General features: G+C 54.8%; 1 long non-coding RNA gene across 1 annotated transcript; it reads left to right on the forward strand.

Annotated features, from left to right (window-relative positions):
- The first annotated feature begins 1,417 nt into the window (after nt 1–1,417).
- On the forward strand, nt 1,418–23,919 carry LOC119109070 (uncharacterized). The gene is made up of 3 exons (XR_005095385.1): nt 1,418–1,477; nt 19,833–19,953; nt 23,905–23,919. It is a non-coding gene; the product is annotated as an uncharacterized LOC119109070 (long non-coding RNA).
- The last annotated feature ends 575 nt before the right edge of the window (nt 23,920–24,494 follow it).

The following is a 24,494-nucleotide window of genomic DNA, read 5'->3' on the forward strand; positions in this document are numbered from 1 at the left end:
GATTGCTCAGTTTCTGCCGTTTCTGGAGATATTCAGATCTGCTGTTTCTTTTAAGGCTTTGGTAGTTTTTATCCACAAGTTTGTAAAGAGCTGCAATCGATGGCCCCGAAAAGGTCATGACTTGACGACATATACCGTGAGGGTAGCCACTGGGGGGGGGGGGGGAGGGGACACGTCTCTATGTTTTATAATGTGGGGGGCTCCTCCCATTGTGCCCAAAGTATGCACGTTTCTCACGTCTTCGCATCCAAAATGTCATTTTCATGTCAAGTTAACCCTTAAGATCCCAGTTTGACTCCTGTAATTCTGATTCCATCCCCCCCCCCCCCCCAATCTCAGAGACGTGAAATTACACCAATGGCCTAAACCCATTACCCGACTGGGTTCAAACTTTCAGACAACAATCAGTGCATCTAGATCAGCCGATGTACCAGGTTTGAAGCAATTACCATACATGAGGGTGCAAAGTTGGGGTCCAGATCCACGATTTGTCCTGGGACTGCCCTGTAGCCATTGTTTCCATGATAATGTCGTGTTAAAAGTATCTCCTGGTTTATTGAAGGGCACTTATTCTCACTAGGTTCTCTTAATGCCAAAAACTTGGAGCGCAAGACCCTTCTTGCTTAGAGGATATATGTCGGTATTTAGACGACAGGGGAGGTGGGATATCGTTTCCGGTTGACCCTTTAGCCAAGTTTTAAACAACTGAATAGCGGATGCCACTGGGCTGCCATGGTCGAGGCTTTTAGTAGCGAATTATCCACGAGGAAGAGCTGTTCCGGTCACAGCCCATGTCGACGTAGTATTATTCGGCGTGTGGATCCTCGCTGCACGCCCGGCAGCGCCTCATCCGCCGGTCCAGGTGACCCGGTGGGTACGCGGAGCGCGCCGGCTCGGTGGGAGTATCGCCGCGGAGCGCGCCGGCTCGGTGGGAGTATCGCCGCGGGAGCGCCGGCTCGGTGGGAGTATCGCCGCGGGAGCGCAGGCGAAGTGGCGGGACGCTCGTCCTAATGGAGCCGAATTCGGCCCAATGGCCGCGCGGTGCGGCGATTGGTGCTTGGTGCTAGGATCGGCGGCGTCCATGGTGCGCCCTGGCCGCTACTTGTGACGGGCGAGGAAGAAGGGTGAGGGCAAGGCGAGTTCGTTGCGCCGCCCCGCACCGCACCGGAGCCGAACCGTTCCCGTGCAATAGGATTGTCTGTGACACACCCTGAACCGTTTCCCGACGGTGCCTGTTGAATTCGCGACTTCTGGTGACAGCGTGCCCTGCCGCTGTGAGCTGTGTCCCTGACTGCGCCTGTGCCCACACTGCTCAGCGCGTGCGGCCATGTGCCACGTCCGCCACTGGCCGGGCCTCCGCAGCGCCGTCTCGCGGCAGGCCGGCGCAACGGCGAGCCTCTCCTCGTCGCCTCTGCGGTGGTGAGCTGCGCCTCGTCGCCTCTGCCCCGGCGAGCCGCGTCTCGTCGCCTCTGCGGTGGTGAGCTGCGCCTCGTCGCCTCTGCGCCGGCGAACCGCGCCTCGTCGCCTCTGCGGTAGTGAGCTTCGCCTCGTCGCCTCTGCGGTTGCGAGCCGCCCCTCGCCGCCTCTGCGGCAGTCGCCTCTGTTTCGCCTCCTCCGCTCAGCCACGCTGACCGCGGGGATCGAGTGGCATGGCTAAATGCCGTGGTTTCGTGGTGGAGCACGTTCGTCAGTATTGTTAGCTTCCGGAATGGTTTGTACAGCAGATGCGGTGCTATCTTCACGAACTTAACGGGCCGTTGTTCATTTGCCGGAGGGCCTCGTAGACGTAGGGCACCGTCATGAATCGATTACTTCGGTGAATGTCAAACCCCACTGCAATTTTCAGCAGGTGACATTGAAACTTTGATTAGTGTTTAGCGCCCCCCCCCCCCCATCCAATTTCATATTGGGAGGGTCGAATTATGCTCGCGTGCAACAGGGCGAAATAGTTCAGTGGCAAACTGATGCATGTAGAGCCGTGAGATTGTGGGCTCAAGACTTGCTGCCAGTTGCGTTTCGGCGCCCCACGCAATAGTTAAGATAGCAATGCTAATAGTCCTCCCAGCCAAATGAATTGTCAAGTGACCCAAGTTGCCGTCCCTTTGGCTCGGTGGTCAGAGACTGGACGATGTGAACACCAGCGTGGCTAACCACGAGGGTGTATGCCCCAGAACTAGCGTTTGGTGATGTGGCTCATCAAAGATGATCTACTGTCAATTGGCTGTGAGTGGTTCGGACTGGAATAGGCGGCCACGTCATGGGAATACGCGGCACTACTCTCACCGGCGGCAACATTATTCGTTTAGACGGAATTGCTCCAAAAGTGGCGCGTTGGCATAACGACAGGCATCGAGCAAGAGCGCAGGCGCCCAACAGGGACATGGCTGAATGATGAGCCGGACCCAGTCAAAGGCAGGCGCGGGCTGGGGCAGCTATCGGAGCAATCACCAGTTTCAGCGCGCCACCCACCGGCGGTATCGCGCCGAACACACACGTGACGTGTGGGAGCTGTGTGCCCTCAGCCGCGTGTGCGACACGCGGCATCAGCGATGGCTGTGTTGGTTCCGGACCTGGAATCGGCAGTGCGCCCGCCGCGTGCTGAGGTTTCTCGCCTACACAGGAACGGCGCGCCGTGGACCGGATACCCACTGAACCCCGGAAGCACCGCCTTCGCCTCGGCGGGTAGCGGTCAACACATTAAACGTCCATGATGCGTATGACGGGTATTTTTGAAAAGTGTACCCAAACAACGGGTTCTAGCGAACATGTAAGTTGGAAAATGTGGGACCAAAATATGGACCAAGTGCGAGCATAGCAAGTTCTTATAATTTGGTGGACTTGTCTCCACCTGTTTAATTAATTTCCGGATCATTTGACTGTGCCTGCATGCCTTAGATGTGAGACGCGTCGCTGCTTGCAGACTTTGAGGCGACGCACGGATTGGCTGATCACTCGGCTATGTCCTGTTATCAATATCGGTCTGATGTGGGCATATATTTCTATTTTCAGTTACGCGGTGTCTGTGGCTTTTTCTGTATATATCGTTTTTCAGGGCGGTGAGGGGCACTCAATCAAGGAAGTAAGGGGCCCTGGTTTCGGTTTTTAGGAAAATGAGATGCTCCCGATCTGGACTGACAATCGGTGTTTTCCTTTAGTTCTGCTGTATGTGGTGTTGTTCCATCCTGTTAGAACCATTCAACCCCTGATTGCTTTTGATTTCGTTGCTAGTGGTGCTTAAAGCGTCTTCTAGACCCCGATGTATGTTGCGCTATCGACGGTCATATGTTTGGCATTTCCAGACTCAAGCCAGAAAGGTTCGATGATGTCCGGTGTTCCTCAGGCCACCTCTGGAGCCACTTTCTTAGACTGCAACAGTTTATCGATGACCGTCAGGAAGTTTGCCTCCAGAAAAATGCGGAGTACGGCTCTGTTTGGAGGTTGCTTTACGCCCTGAGTCACCGCTGTGTACGGGAGCAATGTATGTTAGAGCAGTTTATACTACACGTTATAGTGTTGATCCGTTAATTACACCAGTATTATAATTGCGCGTCTTTCTTCTATATGTGTCAAATTTCGCCCATGTACACAACAGGTAGAGCTGTGTGCAGTGGTTTTTGTGCACTCTCACTTTTAGAGCACTGTGTATAGCGGGCCAGAATGCGGCTGCAGTTCTGCTCGGTGGTGTTTGACGCGCATCCGGTGATTTTGAGTTGCTCGGCTGTCATGCGAGATTATAATGTGAATAAGTGTTGTGGTTGTAATTCATCACATGACATTGAGTGTACGCACTTTTTAGCGTCCGATTAGGAAACATTCCTTCTCGCTAATTCAAAATACGTCCGCTCACGTTCTTGCTCTTTGCTCTTGCTGGATCCATTGGCGTTTCACTTACCGTCAATCATTTCGTGTTCAGTTTGGGCGTACGTGTGCCTGCAAACGAAACTAGAGGGACGTTTCTTCCATAATGACGCGTTGCAAATAAGTGCGTCGATTCTCCTCCTTCGCAACGTTGTCGCACAGTCGCAGCAGCGCGGCACTACGCAGCGGACGCCGCTGCGGATGCGCGTGATAGGTTTGTTGACAGATGAGTTCACTGCGAAGGTCTTTGACAGCTGATGACCACATGCAGCTTGAATTGATGCGTTGACGTACCGGGCTGCGTCCGCGCGTCGAACAGGAGGAGCACGCTGGGCGGCCCTGGCACTGGCGCCGTTCGTGTCCCTTTAACTCGTTCAGCTCCATTCAGCAAGCAGTGTGAATCATTCGCCTATCGAGTGCTGCCAGTACCCAGCTTCGAGGTGTGACGAGGCGGCATTGCTCGCTCACGTTCCGCGCCGCGGTCCAGCTACGCTCTGCCCCCCCCCCCCCATGTACCGCCGCGGCTCAGCAGCCCTCTACCCTCCCCGCTTATGCGCTGCCGTGCTCCTGCGGTCGCACCCCCCCCCCCCCCCTATCCGACAACAACGCTGGCTGACGCGCACTCGTCCAGTGCAGCGCAGACGGGTGGGCCGGCCGCCAGTCCGTGGCGCGCTAGGCAGGGCGCCAGCCCCTGAACAGCTGCAGCCGGCGGTCACATCGGCAAGTGCCTGTGCACTTGACGGCGCCCGAGCTCCCCCGGTCCGCTCGAGAATACAGATCTTTAACTGTCAGTGCAGAGGGCTGCAGGTATCGGCCTGTATCCTGTACCAAATGTGAGAGGCTTGTTACAAGCCGCGTGATAAAGGGAGTGCATCACATCGGGTAGCGAGTCTCTGGTGCGCATATGCACTTGAGAATGAGGGGGAGGGGGGCTAACGTGAATAAGCTTGTAAATTGCATTTTTGCGATATCGCTTCCATCAATTCATATGCTGCGGGCCTTGTGCTGCCCATTCTTGCTGCCAGAAAATCTGTATTAGCCGGCCGTGTGTTATCAGTCCCGTGCCATATATGTGGGCGCAGCTCTGCCTGGCGGCCCAGGTGGACCAGTTCTGCTGGGAGGCGTGTTCATGATCGTCCGCCGACAGCCGCACCATAGCGTGGTCGGTAGGACATGGACTCGGAGACGCGAATGTGTGGTGGATCTTGCGGCGTCCGGTCCTTCTGACGGCATGACAGGTGCCGCCTCCAAACGTGACGAGAGCCGGCAACAGCAGAGATGTCGTCGCCTATGTTGAGCCGGTACACGGTTGGCCTGGTTTGCGTTTTGGCTCTTTGCATGCCCAGGTGGCAGGTGCAGGTGCAGGTGTGGACATGCCTCGCAGGAGGTGAGCGATGGCGGTTGCGTACCGTCCCCTTCGGCGGCACCACGCGGTCCAGCTCTGCTTTAGCTCCCTGAGAGCGGGGGATCGGCTAGTGCTAGCGGGCCGTAGTCTTGATGCTGAACGCTGTGCATGGCCACGGCGTGCATCTCTCCACTGGGTCTTCAGTTGGAGCTGGGAGACTGCTGCTGCCGTCCGGTCCATGCCTGAAGCCCTCTCCTGTCGTGGCCGTAGGCGGATCCTGGGGGGGGGGGGGGGGAGGATTGTAGTGATTGTAGAGTGACATTCCAGTTGGAAGGTGTTGTTTTGGAGATGTCATTTGGTCATTGCTCACAGCGTGTCTTTAAACATGTACAGTCATCCACAGTTCACGCATCCCGTCATGGTTCCCCCCCCCCAAAAAAAAACATTCCCAGAACCTCATAAAAGTTTCGGCTACTTACCGTCTGTTTTAACTTTGATGGTGCGGTATCAAATATTTCTTTCCGTTTCGGAAAAACTGCATGAAGAAAAGTTGGCAGCGATTTGAATATCAAAACAAACGCATGTTGACGCGGCTTAGTCATGCTCGGCGCAAACATCGTGTTTGATAAGTGCATTAGACCTCGGATCCCACACCAGCCAGCTGGCGATGAACGGTTGCCCCTCCCCCCCCTCCCAAAAAAACAAATAAAAAACTCCAGGCTAGAGGCGCCCCTAGGCGTGGCCTGCACCAGGACGTCGCCCTGCCTTCAACTGAGGCATCATCTCGGCCTCCTTCGTCGGCGAGTTCACGCGAAGAGGCGTCCAGGCAGTGGATGACACCTGGAATGTCTTAAGCCGACGACGATGACTGCGTTGCACCTGGGTCACGCTTGAGAGCTGCTGGTGCGTCCCCCTTGTAGTGATTGTAGAGTGACATTCCAGTTGGAAGGTGTTGTTTTGGAGATGTCATTTGGTCATTGCTCACAGCGCGTCGTTAAACATGTACAGTCACCCACAGTTCACGCATCTCGTCATGGCTCAGCGACGTAAATCAGCCCCAAATTTATGCCAGTTTTTCGATCATCATATTACGTACGGATTGGGATGGACCAATACTTTCCATTTTACGTTCTTAGGCGCATTGTATCCTTTACCTGTGATAAATCCAGAAAGGAGTTAAGCCCGTGAGCGGATGATATCAGGTCTAGCCACCGGCATGGCTTGGACCAGCAGCGCCCGGAATTTTGTCAACCCTCCCCAGCTAGCATTTTTCTACACATACGTCTCCGTCTCTAAATCTTTGCACACGCCTCCGTCGCAAGGGTTGGGTGCCTGTGCAAGACGATGATAGTGGCTCCTTCTGGCTCGGTCTAGCTTGATGCGCCAATTATTATCGCCATGCACCACATCACTGACCATTGCCTGCCGAAAGGCGCTATGGCGTGACCTTGTTTTGGCCCCACGCGATGTTTGCCATAGCCCACAGGAGATCAACCCAGCATGCCCCCGCAGCTGGCGTTGATTGTGCGTTCACCAGTCCAGTACCACGCCCTTGGCGACGGTCTAGGTCGATTTCGTGATGTCTAGTCTGAGCTCTGGCCCGTTCTCGAGTTGCTGGTGTTGCCTTGTCTTTGTCCTGGCCCGTCAGTTGGCGCAGCTTCGGGGCTCGACCCAGTCCAGATCCGGCCTGGCCGGTGGCAAACGCGACCCATCTGAGCCGACTCATCAGTCCGATAGTGGCCGCGCTCCCGCAGACTCCGTGCGGGCTCCGGTGCTCCTCTCGTCCGCGCTCTCGCAGACTCCGTGCGGGATCCGGTGCTCCTCTCGTCCGCGCTCTCGCAGACTCCGTGCGGGCTCCGGTGCTCCTCTCGTCCGCGCTCCCGCAGAATCCGTGCGGGATCCGGTGCTCCTCTCGTCCGCGCTCCCGCAGACTCCGTGCGGGCTCCGGTGCTCCTCTCGTTCGCGCTCCCGCAGACTCCGTGCGGTCTCCGGTGCTCCTCTTGTCCGCGCTCTCGCAGACTCCGTGCGGGATCCGGTGCCCCTCTCGACCGCGCTCCTGCAGACTCCGTGCGGGCTCCGGTGCTCCTCTCGTCCGCGCTACCGCCCAGACTTGACGTGCTTCTGGCCGGCTCGCTGCGTGACGCTGCAGCGCTCGTGCCGGCGACGGCGGCGGTCCGGGCCCCGAGACGGGAGGTCATGCCGCGCCGTCCGTGGCCAGACAGGCCAGACCGCAGCAGCGGGATTGACGCTACACCCACACGGAACGCCCAAACACAGCACGGGCGGAGCAGCGACCGAGCAGCACAGCTGGCGGTAGTCGGTGGATTTAGTCTGGGCATGTCGCCTTCACTAACCACTGACCACGCTTCAAGGCTTCTGTGTTGGCTTCAAGAGATACAAAGCTCTGGGCGGACATGAAACCGGGTTTCAAACGGCTGCTCAGGAATAAGGTTGCATACGATGTGTTGAATTTGCGCTGGTAACCTATTAACCCTCCTCGCCAAGCCCAACAGTTTGTTGATGACTGACACCATGTCCGTGTCACACACAGCGCGACGCTGGGTACGTGACGCGAGTGTGATGGTAGGCTCACTGAGGGAACATACATGGACTATCGCCAGGAGGATGCGGGCTCACGTTTGGCGAGTTGGCCTGGTCATCGCGTTCCGCTGAGTCATCGCTCCGAAACAGCGCCGCCAAGCGACAGCACTGGCAGTTAAGACCTAAAACCGGCCGGAGAAGTCAGCTGTAAAGCGCACCACTTGCGCTGTGCAGGTTTTCAGCGTTCTAGTGCGTTTTTGTCGGCTGGTTTAAGCGAGGGCAGCAGGCGGCCATGACGTGTCGGCCGCGCGGGCAGATGTGAGCGGCGCAGGCGCGGGCTCGTCAGGCCCGGCCGTCGTCGCCCTTCGGCACTGCCGGACTCCGGCTCCTGCGTCGGCCGGTGCCGTTTCCCCTACTCTGCGAGCCGTTGCCTATCAGGACGGAGCATCGTGCGGGCCCTCGCGTACCAACCACGCCTCCCTGAGTTGAGAGAGTCCAGGTCGCCCCCGTCCACCGCGGCTGCCCGCAGGCGGGGCCTTGCTCTCGTCAGCCGCTGCTGGCGTCGCGCTCCGAGGTCACGTGTCGCCCTGTCCCGGCGGCGTCCCCACGGCCGTCAGCACGCCGACAGATGCGGCCGCGGGGGCCGTGGCCGGGGACCAGCTGGGCTCGTTGCGCGGGTGGCGGGCGGCGAGCCGGGCGGCCTGCTCGAGCGGGCCGGCCGGCCTGTATACACGTGGCAGACAAGAGGCTGTTGCCGACGGCTGGCCGGACCGGGCCGGTGCCGGCCCCTGATGCAGTGGTGTCGCTGGGGGGCGCCGCCGAAGCCTGACCCGTGCTGACATCGCCTCAGGCGGTTTTGCGGTCAGGCTTTAGCGCCGTAGGAGCCGAGAAGTCGTACTGCGTGGCCCGCTGTCGGTAATTGGACGACGAGTGGCGTGCCATCGAGTGATGGGTTTCGTCCGTTGTCCGCCCACCCGCAGCTGTGCTGGTCCGGTGTGGACTTGTGACATGGGGTTTGAGGCAGTGAGATAGTGGGCGCGGTGTGTGAGCATGACGTACCCATGCTGGGATGCAGGAGGTCCCGACATACACGTCCCGTTAAGGTGGTAGGCCGCTGAATTATGTCGTGCGATTTCAGGGGTGCCGAACACCACGTTCAAAATAATGTCATTGAAGAAACAGGTCATTTACGTGTGGGCAATCGATTTCCGAAAAACTAAAGCGTATCGCCTATCATAGGTAAGTGGACCTCAAGTATCTGCAAAAGTCAAAAAGCGGCATAGACTTCTGGAGAGACTCCCGAAAGTCCTGCACTTCCGTTCCTGAAGCAAAGGACGGGAGGACGTTGAATGTATGGAAAGAGGAAAGAATGTATGGAAAGGGTGGCCAAACACGCCCTTTGAAACATGCGGAAGAAACCAGACTGCCTCGGAGCCCCACCGTCTTTGAGAGAAGGTTCTGAATTTGTGGTGTTAGAAATTAAACTTTGTTTCTTCCTTGAAGATTTATGGAGAATGTTCAATGCTCTGTTTTGCACAAAGCACAAATGCTCTGTTTTGTAAGGAAGATAATACCCTGAGGCAAATCTGCTTCGAGATGAAGGAAATGTCCTGCGCTCTGCTGTGGGTGGCATATGCCCTGCACACTGACTCGTCTTAGCTGCGAATAAAGCCCTGTCGTTTAGAAAGGTCCCATCGATGAACTCAAAGCTTTGCTAGATGAATAACGTGTGCATGAATTTGGCCATCGGTTTTCGAGTTTCCAAAAAGTAGTTGTCACGTCCAGGCCCCTTAAGACCAGGTCAATGGGATTCCATCAATCTCCACCTGCCGCCGTTCGCTCCGAGGCCGCGGTGGACAGGTGGTCTTCGTGCCTCTATTCGCTCTGATGCGGCGGTGGGCAGATCCCTGTGCCGCCGTTCGCTCTGGCGCCACAGTGGGCATGCTAATACCGTTGGGGACCGGCCCCCTTGCCTCTGCTGGGACATCGCTGCACTCGTGTTTTAGGTCGTCTGACGCCATTACGCTCATATTCCGGAATACCAGGCGGCACGGCGCTGTTTCCGGCGGAAATCCTCTGCCACTGCTGTTGCGGTCCAGCCTGGCGGCGGAAGCGGAGCCGTGGCGGGTCCAGTATCGGGCGCTTAGACCGCTGGGCGAGTGGTCCGGCGCCGGTGCCGGCAGCTCTCTGACCGAGCCGCCCCGTCACCGCGCTACATTGTGTGTTCAAATCACCACATCGGAAGTTGTCATGGAGACTGAAGTGTCCTCGTCAAAGCCCCGAAGGAGACTGAAGTCAGCAGAAAGTTAACAGAGTGCATAAACATTCGTGTTTTTTATGTTTGTTTCATGTTTCATGTTTAAGACTGTTCCACTTGAGTGGAAACAACGTAATTCACTTACTCAAATTTGCAAGTGATTTGGAGCTGCGAACTGAGCACAAACATAGCAGTTTAGTAATGCATTTTGTGAGACAAATCTCGCCTTCACCAGCTTATAAAATCTGGTATCAATTTGCAATTTGGCATTAATTTCCAAATGATGCACAAGCTATTCACATTTCGGCCGATGCTTGCCGAAATTCTACATCACACTCAGGGGCTCGGGAATTATGTTTAAGTTGGGGAGGGCAAGCTACAAGATGCCAAAATGGGCCCTACGATTAGGTAGTGGCCCCCTACAAGCCGGAATGGTCCCCGACAGGTTAGAATGGGCCCATAACGCATGGGCGTAGGAACATTTAAAAAAGTAGGGTGAGGGACGGGCTCTGTGTGCTTTGGAACTCGCACTGGGAGGTAAACCCGGTGATGGAAGGGGGGGGGGGGGGGAGTAGAGATGGAAGACATTGTCCGCTCTTAATTCACATGACACATTTTGGAAATCATTTGCCGCGGTTGCCATGCTAGATGTACATATACAGCTGTTTGCAGCTGTGACAGATGTGAATGAGCCTGTGTGCATGCCGGAATGGTCCCCCCACAGTCGGTAATTGGCCCTTCACAGGTCAGAATGGACCCTCTACAGGCCACAGTTGTCCTTCCAGTCAATGATAGGCCCTCTACAAGCCAACAAGAGTCCTCTGCTTACCAGAATGATTGGAAGTTCAGTGAATAATGGGCGCTCTACGAGCCTGAATGGGCCCTGGGTAGTCAAAAATGGGCCCTCTACAGCTCATAACGGGCCTTCTACTGCTCATTATTGCTCCTCTGTCGGCCAGAAAGAGTCAATTAACCATTGTGAATTAAGAGTGCCGGTGATTTATTCCATGTAGTCGTTCAACGCATGATTTCTGCAGGTTATTGACCTCAAAATACAAACAGAGTTGAGCTCACAGTAGTTCCTGGTTTCTGTTATGGTTACAAGGTAGACATAACAATAAACGAAGAAAACCATGCTACTTGTTAACAGGTAAGCTATATCCGGGGATCATGGGGGGGAGGGGGGATCACCATACGATGGGCTTTTGTCAACCTTGTGTCCCCCCCTTGGCAAGGCTCCGGCTACGCTCCTGCCTACACACAAAAGTAGATCAAGTCGTATGCGCTGCATAATGGGCAATGAAGTGTCCGTTGGGCCAATTTATATCCAGGGCATACAGCTTCCCGGAGGCTATTTTTCTGTGATGGTGTGGTGTGAGTGAAGATAATTCTGGAAAAGATGCTGTTGCAGGTGTCCAGCACATGTTTCATACACCATGTTTTGTGTGTATGGGGCGGTAAGCATCTGGTTGCATGAACGGATCCAGTTACGGGGTTTGGGGCCCAAGCATTTCGGCCAAATTACGCAACCTGTTCCATTTGTTTTGCCATTGGATGTATATCACAGCAAATGTCCCGCAAATCAGTGCTACGTTATTAAAGTAAGGATTTTTGCGTGACTCGCGAGCGGCGTGCGAAAATTTTGGTCTGGCATTGGCATCACACCACGCTTATATTCAGCTTTGTCCGGGCATTAACAATTATAATCCACAACCATGGTAAGAAACGTAAATAAAAAGAGCACATTGGCCAGGCTTCCAGATGGAACCTAAACATTCCCCTAATGTGGGGTTTCCATTCCCAAACATCCCGCTTAAACATCCCCCTGCACAATCTTTGTTTATCATATATGCTTCTCAATACGTCATGGTTTGCCTATGTCATCGCACCTTGTAAAACATTGATTGAGGACCAGTTGACGGCTATGATATCTGGGAATTGCGCTCATGAACGTCAGACATGGACGTCCCGACAATTATACTTTTCACTGGCCTTGATCGCCGCATGGCTCATGGAATGGCAGGCTATGAATGACCTCATTATGACGTCACGAATGCCAAAGTGACTTTGAAATACTCTCCCCGATTTAACTTCCACAGTTTTCGCGGGCGCGTAGCTCAGAAACTAGCGAAGCTTAGGTCTTTGTTTAGAAAGGATTCTTTTTTACAGCGCTGAAAATTCTTCAATATGTCTACTTCAGTTCAAAACCCTATATGAATGTTGAACACTCCCATTACATGAAAGCTTAAAACCTAGACGATGGCAATCTTCGTTTTTCAAAGTTGGTGGATGCCACCGCCTGCAGACCTACGGCTTCATCACCGGACCCACGGCATGTTTTATACACAGTGGGCCTCAGGGCACATGACGTCATCACTTTATTTATCATCTAAAGCGTCATCTTTCCCTTACAAATACAACAATGTGTGGCCTTCAACCTCTGCGTGTGAGTTATAACCTGTGCGGCATAAATCCCCAGTATTCATGACATTTAGCAGCCAGGAAGGGGAAAAACTTTGTTACCATCCGTAACATCCCTGGTTGGCACATTAGGTATTGACAACGCGGCATCTCTCGAAAAGCTCAGGCTGTGATCCCAGCGCCATTCCATCATGTTCTTAATGCCAATAACCCTTTAAAATGTCTCGTGCCTGGAACGATGTATCTTACATAAACAGCTGCTGCTGCTCTTGGTTCTTTAGAGCTGTTTAGGGCTTGGTTCCTTGGAACTTTTTTTTGTTCATGGTGTAGAATGATCCACTAGAAAATTGCACATGAAATCCCGACACATACCGATATCTCTGTCTTATCTAACAGCGAAATAATAAGTGCGCGACGTTTGTAAAGCTGCTTGGGAAACATTTACAGATATTCTGGAAGCGCTTCGTGACGAATGGCTTTGCGGGCAGCGTGATAAGCCTCTTTAATGATCTAAAATCGGTTAGTACTAAAAGTTAAGTGACGTAAGTTTGAGCATGCGTACTCGCAAATCTTAGCTTAAAAACCTGGACGTCAGGCGTTGCAGTATCCGTAAGCCGCGCAGCGTCGGCTCAACAGTTAATACCGGGCTGTGGCCAACGGGTGGACGAAAATGATGACGCGTCTGAAAGAAGTGCCTTTGAACCCTTCAGGACATCAAACCTTACATCTATAAAGCAGTCTGGGTGCATATTTCACGTGTGCGCTCTTCAGACTGATGATAAGAACGGATTGGCCCTTAAAGCACCGCGAAGTGGTGTTGGACTATGGTGGTGGAACTGGAAGAGTAAAGGTAGATTCACTATTTTTCGTGTTTCTGTAACTATTAATCTGTCCAGAAGACGGATTGGCGTGGCGCCCGCTGTCTGGTGGCACTTGCAGTGGCCGACGCCGTTCGGCTTTACGGAAGCTGCAACCCAGACCATTGGTGCCCTTGCTCTCGAGGTTGCTGGCGGGCATGTTCAAACCTTTTGATGATTTTCTTCACGAATCCATTCTGAAAATATGAACGTTCTTAGGCAAGCATGGGATGGCCTTGTTCGTTTTTTTAAATTCATTTCGACCTACTCTCTTCAACAAGAATGAGACCTCCATTCTGCTCAACGATAATGAGGCCCCTTATTTCCTTCCGGGCAAGGTACCCCTTGAGTAGAGCACCAAGGGCACATTACCGGTACCGGCCAAGACCTGAAGGGCCACGCCGTCCCATCGCGAAGCGTTTTCTGGCTGTCATTCTAGCGACACGGGGCGGGATCTCCTGGTCGATCCGCAGACCATTGGAAGAATACATCATATCACATTGTTCCTTTCCCTGACACGGGAGGCTTACTGACACACACAGTTGGGCCCCGGGTCAGCACAAGAACCGTCATTGGCACAACAACATTCCTAATCGCCAAAGGTGGTCCAATAATTGTCACAAAGGCTCCAGTTTTGTGTTTCTTTCTGTTTTCTTCACAGATATTGAGGCATCCCTGAACGTAGCTTGTAGATGAAGTGGGGTCCTGAGCTTGTATTAACATGGCTAATCCATGTTCGTCTTAAAATGTTCAAGATTCGGTCAGAATTGATAACTGATAAAAACTATGTAATGTGGTTTTCAACATACGCGATCGCAATTCATAGCAATGACAGCCTGAACGAAGAGCGTTGCAGTCTCCTTAGGCCGCGTAGCGTCGGCCCTCGGCTGTGACACTAAGCGATGGCCAATAAGCAAACGAAAAAGATGACGCATCTTGAGGAAGATGGTTAGTGAACTAGGAAACTCGGCATGTACATTTAGATGTGGTGCAAAATGAAGCTAAACACAACCTTAATCTGAAAAGTGTGTGTGTGGGGGGGGGGGGCAGTAACACTGCTGGTCCCCCCACATTGAAAAGTGGGGGGGGTCATGCCTCCCCCCCCCCCTGTTCCTACGCCCATGATGTATACTACTGGCAATATGGAACATTGCACGTGCATGGCCTGACATTTCAAGCAAATCACAGATGGGAAATTCATTCATTCATTCAAAAAACATTCAAGCAAATCACAACATTCAATCGTTACAAACCCTACTTTTGAGCTCTGACCCACGCTCACCCGCGCGCCATTCAACCCACAATCTCTGTCCCACGCACACCCGCGCGCCATTCAACCCACAGGCTCTGTCCCACGCACACCCGCGCGCCATTCAACCCACATTGGTTGCGTAAACTAGAGTTGTGTTATCCGCGTGGGAAATGCCCGAGCCGCCATCAAGGAGCAACTGAGGACATTTTTCACTCATTCCCTAGTGCTGCAGTCTTATATATCACTTTTGTTGCTTAGTATCTTGTTGAATGCTGCAGGAAAATGTGTTTTGAGCAAGTTGTGTTGTGATTGGACCAATGTGTGTTGTGATTGTACCAAGATTGTGCTGTGCCAATTTGAGCAAGTCGAGTGGTGATTGTAGCAAAAAGAACAATTTTCATGGAAGTCCTAAATGCCACTAAGTTTTAATTACCAGTTGGCTTAAAAGCATTGCGAGCTAGCACAGTTCGGGTGTCATTTTGGTCTCCTCTTCCAGATCATGCATGTCACATGGAATGCAAGAATGTCGTCAACATGATGCGGGATTGACACATAACACCTCAATAACCCACGTAGAGCATACCAATTGACTGATGCGTCATCCTAAACCACTTAAAGTCTGCAGCAATGTCGGCTCCCGCGACGAGCTAGAAAAGTTAGGTGCCATTGCAGGCTCGCGAGGTCTCCCGAACTGCGCCCGGCTGGTGATGAAATACTTGAACGAACGTTTGCTGCAACCAGAGTAGCGAAGTGAGGGTCTCAAAAGCAGTCTAAAACGATTGAAAAGTAATGAAATCAGGTACACATCAGTTCATGGCGCGATAGTTACCCCCAGCTCTTGACGTAAGCCACGCATAGGAGACCGAGATTACGGGGAGTCCAAGACTGATACCCTGAAATTGGCTGCATAACTTATCTTTGTCCGCTCAAAATCCATGAGTTTTACGCACTGGTGCGCCGGACCGGGTCGGGTCGGGGCGGTGCGGTGCGGTGCGGTGCGGTGCGGTGCGAGCGGGCGGGTGTGCGGGCGTTACAGAGACTCTCCCCGACACGGCGCGGAGCCGCCTCGCGGGCCTGTCGAGCCTGGCGGCGCGTCCCGCTCGACACGCCATCGATCCGGCGCGTATGGAGCGGAGCGGAATGCGAGCCATTCCGCCCGCAGCGGAATGCGGACCGCTCCGCCCGCAGCGGAATACGGATCACTCCGCCCGCAGCGCAATGCAGACCACTCTGTCCGCGGCGGAATGCGGACCACTCCGCCTGAGGAGGAATAGCGCGTCGAGCGCTGCACGCAGCCGAACCCCGGCGCATTGTTCTGTTTAAACCGGCCGCCCATCCGGCCAGCCAAATTATCTCATCGTCGACGAGGTCAGAGGGGCGTGCCGCCGGCGTAGCGGGCGGTGGCGCCAGCCCAGAGCCCGGCTCAGCCAGTGCTGCCCGCGGACGCGGGGGGAGGCTGCAAACAAGGCCGGCGGACCTGCGCCGCCACGCGGTCGGCCCGGGTCCGAGCGACCCGTCGGACCTTTTGTATTTAACATCAGCTGATACCCCATATAAATACGTGGCCATTCCGTGCCATTAGTCTGAGGGATAAACAGTGTGTCAAAAACAACGGAAAAAGATAAGGGGCAAAAAACATACAAACGTATGTAGGCATAAACAGTATAAGATAAACCTTTCGCACAAAAAGTGGCTTGGCAGCGCGCTTAAAGCTTGTTAAATCCAGCTGTCTAACATCCACCGGCAACTCGTTCATGGGACAGGCCGCTCAGTACGCGAAGGACCACTGTCTTGCCGCCGCGCGCACCGCCGGGGGCGCAGGTTATGGTCCATGCGAATAGATCGGGCACGGGTCCGCGTGTCGGCGTATGTTTGTAACAAACAGGCAAGATCTACAGGTTCACCTCGCCAACGGGCCTTATGCGCAGCGATAGCAGTTTGCACTTCATGCATTAGCGAGGCGTGGCAAAGTGCAGGTCATCCCGCACCCGAGACACGATCATACTTTCGGAGGCCAGTAACTTCTCTGGTAGCGAAGTCTCTTCTGTCAGCAGTCTGGCTCGTTAGTAGGAGTGTCCCACCTTTGGAGCATGTTTCAAAAACATATTCTAGTGAAACCTCAGGAGTAGTCACGTCTAATAATAGCATTTGGTAGTGCCATTACAACATCGTTAAGACCTGATAAAAAATTAAAAAACTGGGTTTTTTCGGGTTCAAATTAGGCTGTCAGCGCCTTGCAACAGCACTTCGCCTCTGCCCTGCAGTCGCAGCCACCGTGGTCATGATAACGACCGTGCGCAGCTGTACTGGTGCGAATAACGGAGCGTTTGTGATGGGCGCAGCGGGTAAGGGCCTGTCACCAGAAGTTTGTTGGTTGAAGTTTGAACCAGTGCGTTACATGCATCATATGATACTGCCATTCCCAAAGCCAGAGTGAGCCTCGAAAAGGGACACCGGTTAACGCCATAGCGGATAAGTGAAGGCCTTTGTACAACGTTTCGTTGAATTCGCAGGATATTAGCTTCATGCTCGCGCATGTATTTTTCTCTGAACGTAGTGTTTCAAGATTTTGTAGTATTTATCACACAAAGATTTTTACATATCAAGGCGCTGCAAACATTACAAAACACACGTTGGAAAAAGTAAGGGGACTGAAATGTATTACTTTCATAGTGGAGAGCAGGGAATTGAATAAGACTTCTCCCGCAGGGACGACTACTTCAAACCGAAATTTTGAGTCACTCAAAAGGATATCGAGAAAACTGGTATTTCTGATCAAATCATACGCGTCATGAAGTGAAGCGTACAGCATGGGTGGGAAACACCCTCTAACAGCTGACCACTGGCCATGAACTGAAAAAAGCAGTATCTCACGCGAGATATGACTAGACCTGCATGTTGGTCAGCAGCACTCGGTCTGGAAGCAAAAGCCCGACCCCCAGACTGGGACCGTCGAGCCGCGCGGTTGTTTCGCGGAGGTGTAGGCGTTTCAAACTTCAGTGCCTCTTGCCTCATGTTCGGGATGTTAGGAAATCATGGTCTGTTGGTCTGCAAAGAAGTACAGATAATACAAATGCGTTTATTGAATTTTGGTCATCGATCATAATAACTCCGTACCAACCATCAGGTGTGTCAAATTCATCTGTTAGCAGCTGCCTTACCATGACGCCCGCCTGGCATTGGTATCGGCTGCTATTTGAACAGATTGTGAGATGACTTATGTGTTGAGAATCCCATGATGCTTTCTTGAAACCTGATGACCTTGGTTGCTGCAGCGTCGTGCTCAGTAAATTTAGCTTTCAGGGCAAGTGCAGGGATTTACGTTGATCTCATCTAGCACTGACATTTGAGTTTTATGTAACAAATCTGTGCGGGAATCTGGCCACATAGTCTGAAGCCTAACCGAGAACTTTTATCATAGCTGGTTTTAAGAAATGAGATGTTACCAGGTTTTTGTGGTAGGCTTGGTTTTTAGTACGTGCACTTAAGTATCTTAATCGTTTATAATTCAGTCCCTGCTTCTGCTGATTCAAAATGAAATTGCCCACATTTACCCGTAAGCGTGCCTAACACATGCACACAGTGGTAGTGTTGTGCAGATATTGTATTTTGGTGCATTAAGCACAAGATATATCCCGGTGTATATTGCGCCCGAGTTCGTCATACCGGCATACTGGCATTCCGACATTCAGGCCTGCACACATTGCGTAACGTGTTCGCAGTTTATTACCTACTGCTAGTCATATAGGCCACTTTGTGGGACTGCCAAACTGCTTGTACCGGTTTAGTAAGTAGGTCGGGGAATGCGGGCTGCTAGGAATGTGCAATTATTTACTTTCTAAGTTATTATCACTAGAGTGTTTGCTGCGGAAGAGGACAAGATGCGGTGCAGGCGGAGGTCGCTGGCGTCGAAAGTGTGCCGTATGTAACGTGTCACTGAAATAGAACGTGAGCGGTGTGTGGAAGAGGACGAGATGAGTTGCAGGCTGGAGTCGCTGGACAGTTTCGGGTTGTAAAGCACAGCGGCCGTCTGAACGACGGACATTACGCGGCCCGCGTGCGCGCTCGCCACCGCTACGGGCGGCTCGCCGTCAATCCCGCCTTCCTCACCGGCTTCGTCGGCGATGCGCACCAGGTGGTCTGCTCGTGCATCCCTAGTGCGTCGTCCCATCCGGCACCTGCCCACCATGGAGCAGGAGTTAGTGCAACTGCGGAGGCAGGAGAAAGAGCCGGTACTGGTGCCAAAGCCAGAGTCAGAGCCAGAGCCAGAGCCAGAGCCAGAGCCAGAGCCAGAGCCAGAGCCAGAGCCGGTCCCGGGGACGGGTGGCGTCGACGTCGGGGCGGTCGGACGACACTGTGCCACACACTGTTGGTGGGAGCCGCTGCTGTCTGTGGGTGGGAGCCGGTGCGGTCTGGGAGCGAGGGCGGCTGCCGTCTGTGGGTGGGAGCCGCTGCTGTCTGGGTGGGAGCCGCTGCCGTCTGCGGGTGAGAGCGGCTGCCGTCTGGGCTGGAAGTCCACCGCGGCAGAGATCGCTCGATGCGGACAGCCGTCTTGGCGCAGGGCGCGGTGGCGGTGGCCGATCAGCGGCCCGAACTGCGGAGACGTGTTAGGTGCCGCCACGCTGCACCTACCGGCCGGTTTGAGGGCCGCCTCGCCGCGTCCAGCCCTGGCTCCCGGAGAGACGCAGGGCGTCGATGGCGACCTGTGACCCGCACGCGCCGCCACTGTTTGTCGAGCTTGGTGTGGAGCAAGCGCGGATCACCTTAGCTTACGGGCATGTGTCAGTAGTTTTAAGTGTGCTTATCAGCATTTCAGTAGTGTTAAGCGCATGTGCATTTCGAAATGTAGAGCCTTTTAGCCCGCCATCGTCTTGTTTATCCTAACTTAAAAGTTATGTTGAGGCGCTGCATCTCCTCGCTGGCTGAATTTATACGTAGCCCTGGCGGCTGGCGTTGAAGCCAGACGAAGACGTGGTGACCGAGTGAGTCGGCTGGGTTTGCGGGCGGCAGCCGGGCCAACACGTCCGGTGCTCGCCCTCCACTCGCCGCCGTGGCCCACTGCGCCTGCTGGCCGGCTGGCGGAACAGACCCGCACGCAGCATCAACTGCGGCCGAATGTAATAGATTTTGGCGGCGATGTTTGGCGGCGAGTTGACGGCTGGCCATTCGTCATGAAAGAGCGTGCGGTCGCGTGAAATCGATGACACGCGGCCGGGCCGGCCCCTCCTATTCATTGAGCAGGTGTTCCGGCGACGCGACGCAACGGTGTGGTCGGCGGTAACGACGCGGTGTGCCCCGCAGGGCCGGCATTCACGGCATCCAGGAGGGCAGCCACCTGAACTGGCTATCGGTGGCCTTCCTCGTGTACTCGGCGCTGTTCTCGCTGTCGTACCTCTGGTACCCGAACCCGATTTTCCACCAGGTGAGTCAGCGCGCGCTGATGGCAGGAGCCGGACGGCCGTTCGCGCTGGCGACCGCGGGTCTGACCGCCTGCTCGCGCCGGGAATGCCGCCCGCAGCCCCGTTGACGCGCTCGGCGGTAGATCCCGTGAAAGGGACCCTCTCAGCTTGTGGGCAGCTGGGACTGCCCTAATGCCTCCTTCCCGCAGCCTCATGGGGCATCACGTGACCAACTCGTCCTGTCACGTGGTAAACGACGTATCGCCTCGCGTCGATTCGGGCGGAAGCAGACGGCGCGCGCCGTCTGCGTGGCCTTGATGGGCCGATGAATCGTAACGCCTGCTGTGGGACCGGTCGTAATGGTCATGTGACTGGTGACGTAGGCCTCGCTTTCGTGTTTATCCCCGGTCTGACATAGCTAAGGCATCGACCACAGACCCGCATCTGCGCGCATTACGCTCGACTGCGCGGCTGTTGATTGGGCTGCGGACGTCTTAGCACGTCATGCCCCCTTTCTCCCCCATCCAGTGACGTAAGGACAGGGTCCGTGCGAATGCAGGAAAGTTGAACACCGGCCCCACGTACGCTTTCTGCCGGCATCGACGAGTCGGTCCTCCTCTCCATCTGTTGTAGTCCTCCGCTTCCGCTGCGCCCCCGCTGGCACGCAGTGCGGTGTCGTACGGAAGTGGTGCGATTTACATCATTCTATGAGGTGTAAATATGTATATACATATATACGAACGTTGCAGACACCTCATATTCTGTGAACTAATTCTCAATGTAACTGGAAGTATCAAGTGTACCATGCGAAAGGTTGAACAAACAACCGGAAGCTATCCAACGCTCAGAATACTGTACTCTTAAATGGTAGCATCTAAGTGAAAATATGTGCACAGTGATATATGTATATTACGATGATTTTTGACGGCTGCTGAGTGTTTTGTAACACGAGTTTCGCGTCGTTTTTATTTGTATCTGCATGGCAATGTCGAGTTGATTGATGCTTACACACGTTTTATAGTCATGAATGTTTGATATCACGATAAAGGAGGTTTTTGTTTCTGATAACAGCATTAGTTATCATGAAGTATTCTTTACGACGCTACATCGCAGGACAAGTGCTTTTTCGAAGATCACTGGTAGCCACCGCCCTGTCCCCTTTCCCCCGGCTTCGTGGGCCTTAACAGACATTGCGTTTCCAGTTTTCCTTCAGGTCGTCTTCTGCGTCACATGCGTGGTGGAAGCGCTCCGTATCACCGCTCCCACGCCGCCCATGCAGCTATTGTCCATCGTCACTCGACGCAGTTCGAGAAGTTAGAATGGGTCCTTGTCGTCGGGTTGCAAGCGTAGCATGACGCCCTACACCTCGGGTCTCCCACTGTCACCGAGTTCAAGGCCTCCTCAGCGATCCGAGCCATGCCCCTCTCCGCCTAGCTGCCCCCCCCCCCCCCCGCCCCGCGCCCGTGTCGGTGATCCATCAACTGTCTGCCGGGCTGAAAGGGCAACGTATGCTATCGTTCTGATCAGTGGGGAATGCCCATTCGGCCACGTCGTAATGGCAAGCTTACATCGCTTATTCTCTTTGGATCTGTGTCACTTCGTGGACATTTTGAGGGAAAACGTTATTGTCGTGCAGCGCGTTGGTCGGGGAACCCGTCGGACAGGTGCTCTCTGAAGCTGACCTCGCGAGCTGGCGGCGGTCCGGTGCGCTGCGGTGCGTCGCCGGCCCGGTCGGAGGTCGGCGGGGCGCGCACCACCCCTGAGCTGCTCGGGAGGGCGCGGCCACGCCGATGGCCGGCGGTCTCCCACGGAGGTCGGCACGGCCCTGGTCCGGCCGGCGCGCTGCTGCACCGCGGGGCGTGCTTTTCCTGTACCGGCGGCCGGTTTCCTCGCACCGGCAGTGTCTGATGGGCTGGCGTGGCGTGCCCCGAGTGCGTCTGTCCGTCCTGACCGCGGCCTGCGGAGCCGGGGCAGGGGAGGCGGCCGGCTCAAACCGCGCGTCGACACCGCAAGTGTGCTTCAGCCGTCGCTCGGAGCCCAGTGCCCGTCAATGGCTGGCAGACGAGGTGGACGTGTGCGGCCCAGAATGCTGCTTCAGAATGGTGTCCCAACCATACTCTAACAAATAATAGACGTTCTTGAAGGAACACATGGGAGCGGGGTGTCTTGATAACACTCCAGATTGTTTTTTTTTTTTGCTTTCAGAAGGGTGTTCAAAACATGATAAACTTGATTGGTTTGTATGCTCTGAGCTTGTTTGCTGGGTGCGCCGCTGTGCTACAGTTTTAAGCGTTAAGTGATATAGGAGGAAGAATGAGCACTCGTCGTGCTCTTTGTTTCCCTGTTATAAATACTAGTCGCGGCTGCCCTGTGTTACTGACACCGTCAGTTTAAGTGAGATGGTTCCGCATTTGAACCAAATCAGAGTAAGCGTCAAATGTGACGAAATAAACTGCACCTATGGCTTTTGATAGACTTTGATATGATGAAATAGTGGCATATTTTCGGGGGTTAGCTCAGAAATTAAGTGGGTTTAGGTCGTAAGAAGGGCAGGGCGGTGAACTGCATCGAAGTTCCTCGAGATGGCTTTTTCAGTTGCAACCCCTTTACAAATGTGGAACATGCTAAGTTCTAAAGCATGGGAAGTTTCAGCAAAGCTTTGTGTGTCCCGATAACTCAATTGGTTTGGGCGTCTGCCTTGTACAGACTTTTCAGACGATGCGGCCTATTGCGGACCGATGTGCAGACTATTTCGGGAGACCATTTCAAGTTCACAAGGCAACCCTGACGTCATAATAACGTCATTCAAATTCTACCAATTCCACCAGCCATGCGGCCATCACAATTGTCGTGTTCATATCTGGCGTTCGTGAGCGCGATTTCCAGACAAACGGCCATCAACTGGCTCTCAATCGGTGCAAAGCACGATGCCGTAATCAACGACGCATTAGAAAGGATATTTACTAAACAGAGAAATTGTGCCCCGAGAGCAGTCCTCCACTTAAAAGTATGCCAATAGTTGTAGTGAGCTCCCTTCAGCCTATCTGATAGTTGCTTCAATATTCAGATGTGGAGTATTCCTGTAACGCCATGCGCGCCGTAAAGGCAAACGGTCTGCTTTGACGACCGGACGGGTCCGAGCAGACATATTGCCGGCCTTCTCAAACACCGCTGGTGCAGAACGCAGAAGCTCTCCTTGCTGGGAGCGGCGCACGGATGCACTCAGCGTAGGCCTGCAGGATGGACGGATATGTCCACAAAATTATTGTAAAAATATGCTTTTATGAGTGTTGGGTTGTCATTTATGAACACGTCGATAGTTCGCATCATTCCCTATCAGCGTCATGGACCGGCCAAGACCCCCCCCCCCCCCCCCTCCTCCCCCAGCCCCACCCTAGCAACAGGCGCCAGACGTTAAGCCCCAAGCCACGGCTGGAGCATGTTTGCGATGTAAACGGTGCTGGCGGCCATCGTGCCCCACGCAGGGCGATAGCATGTATGGTCACGAAACCGTGCCGCGCTGGGACGCAGGACGAAGCCCGGCCGCCACGTGACCACCCCGCCCCCAACCTCGTGGCTGAGGCGGCGCGGCTAGGCGGTTGTGCTGTCCGCCGGCCCGGTCGGGGCCGCTGCCGCCCCGCTGGGGCCATGCTGGCGTGACCGGCCCCCCGCCGCGCCCGCTGCCGGGCCATGCTGGCCGTGACCGGCCCCCGCCGCCCCGCCGGTCCGGTCGGGGCCGCCGCGCCCCGCTGCCGGGCCATGCTGGCCGTGACCGGCCCCCGCCCCGCCCCGCTGCCGGGCCATGCTGGCCGTGACCGGCCCACGCCGCCGTCCCGCTGCCGGGCCATGCGGGCCGTGACCGGCCCCCGCCGCCGCCCCGCTGCCGGGCCATGCTGGCCGTGACCGGCCCCCGCCGCCGCCCCGCTGCCGGGCCATGCCGGCCGTGACCGGCCCCCGCCGCTGCCCTGCGCCAGGTCAACTACGGAGTGCGTCGTCGGCCATCACGCTGCTCGACATCAACCTGCTGCGCAGCCAGAAGGACCGTACGGTGCGGCGTCTCTTCTACCTGGGCGTGCTGCTGTACGCCGTGGCGTTCGGCCTATGGAACCTGGACAATCACACGTGCGACTCGCTCAGGTCAGTGGCGCCCGCCGGGGGATCTATCTGGCCGCGGGGGCCTGACACGTGCGCGCTGCTCCCTGTCCCGACCTTGCCACGGGCGCCGGTTCGGTCTCCGGCCGCCACTGGGTCGCAGGCGGGACGGGCGAAGGTTGGGGAACTGCGGGAGGGATCGCCTGCTCCACGACCGTGGCGCATGCGACTTGACCGCCGGAGCTCGTGTCGACCTGTGCTTTTTGTGTTGTAATAATAGCGCGTGGAGATGAAATACCAGGATTGCATGCTTGCGAGCACCGACAACTGGCCATTTTGCTTCGCTCCATCTGCGGCGTATCCTTTCTCCGAATTTGGTCGCTTAATGTCTCCGCGCTATTGTTTCGACGGAGTGAAAGGTAAATAGATAGCGATTATTTTGAATGTCCGGTTCAGTGATCCTCCCGACGAC

The sequence above is a fragment of the Pollicipes pollicipes genome, unplaced genomic scaffold, assembly GCF_011947565.3.
Source record: "Pollicipes pollicipes isolate AB1234 unplaced genomic scaffold, Ppol_2.1 Scaffold_7231;HRSCAF=8579_pilon_pilon_pilon, whole genome shotgun sequence".
Lineage (NCBI taxonomy): Eukaryota > Metazoa > Arthropoda > Thecostraca > Pollicipedomorpha > Pollicipedidae > Pollicipes > Pollicipes pollicipes.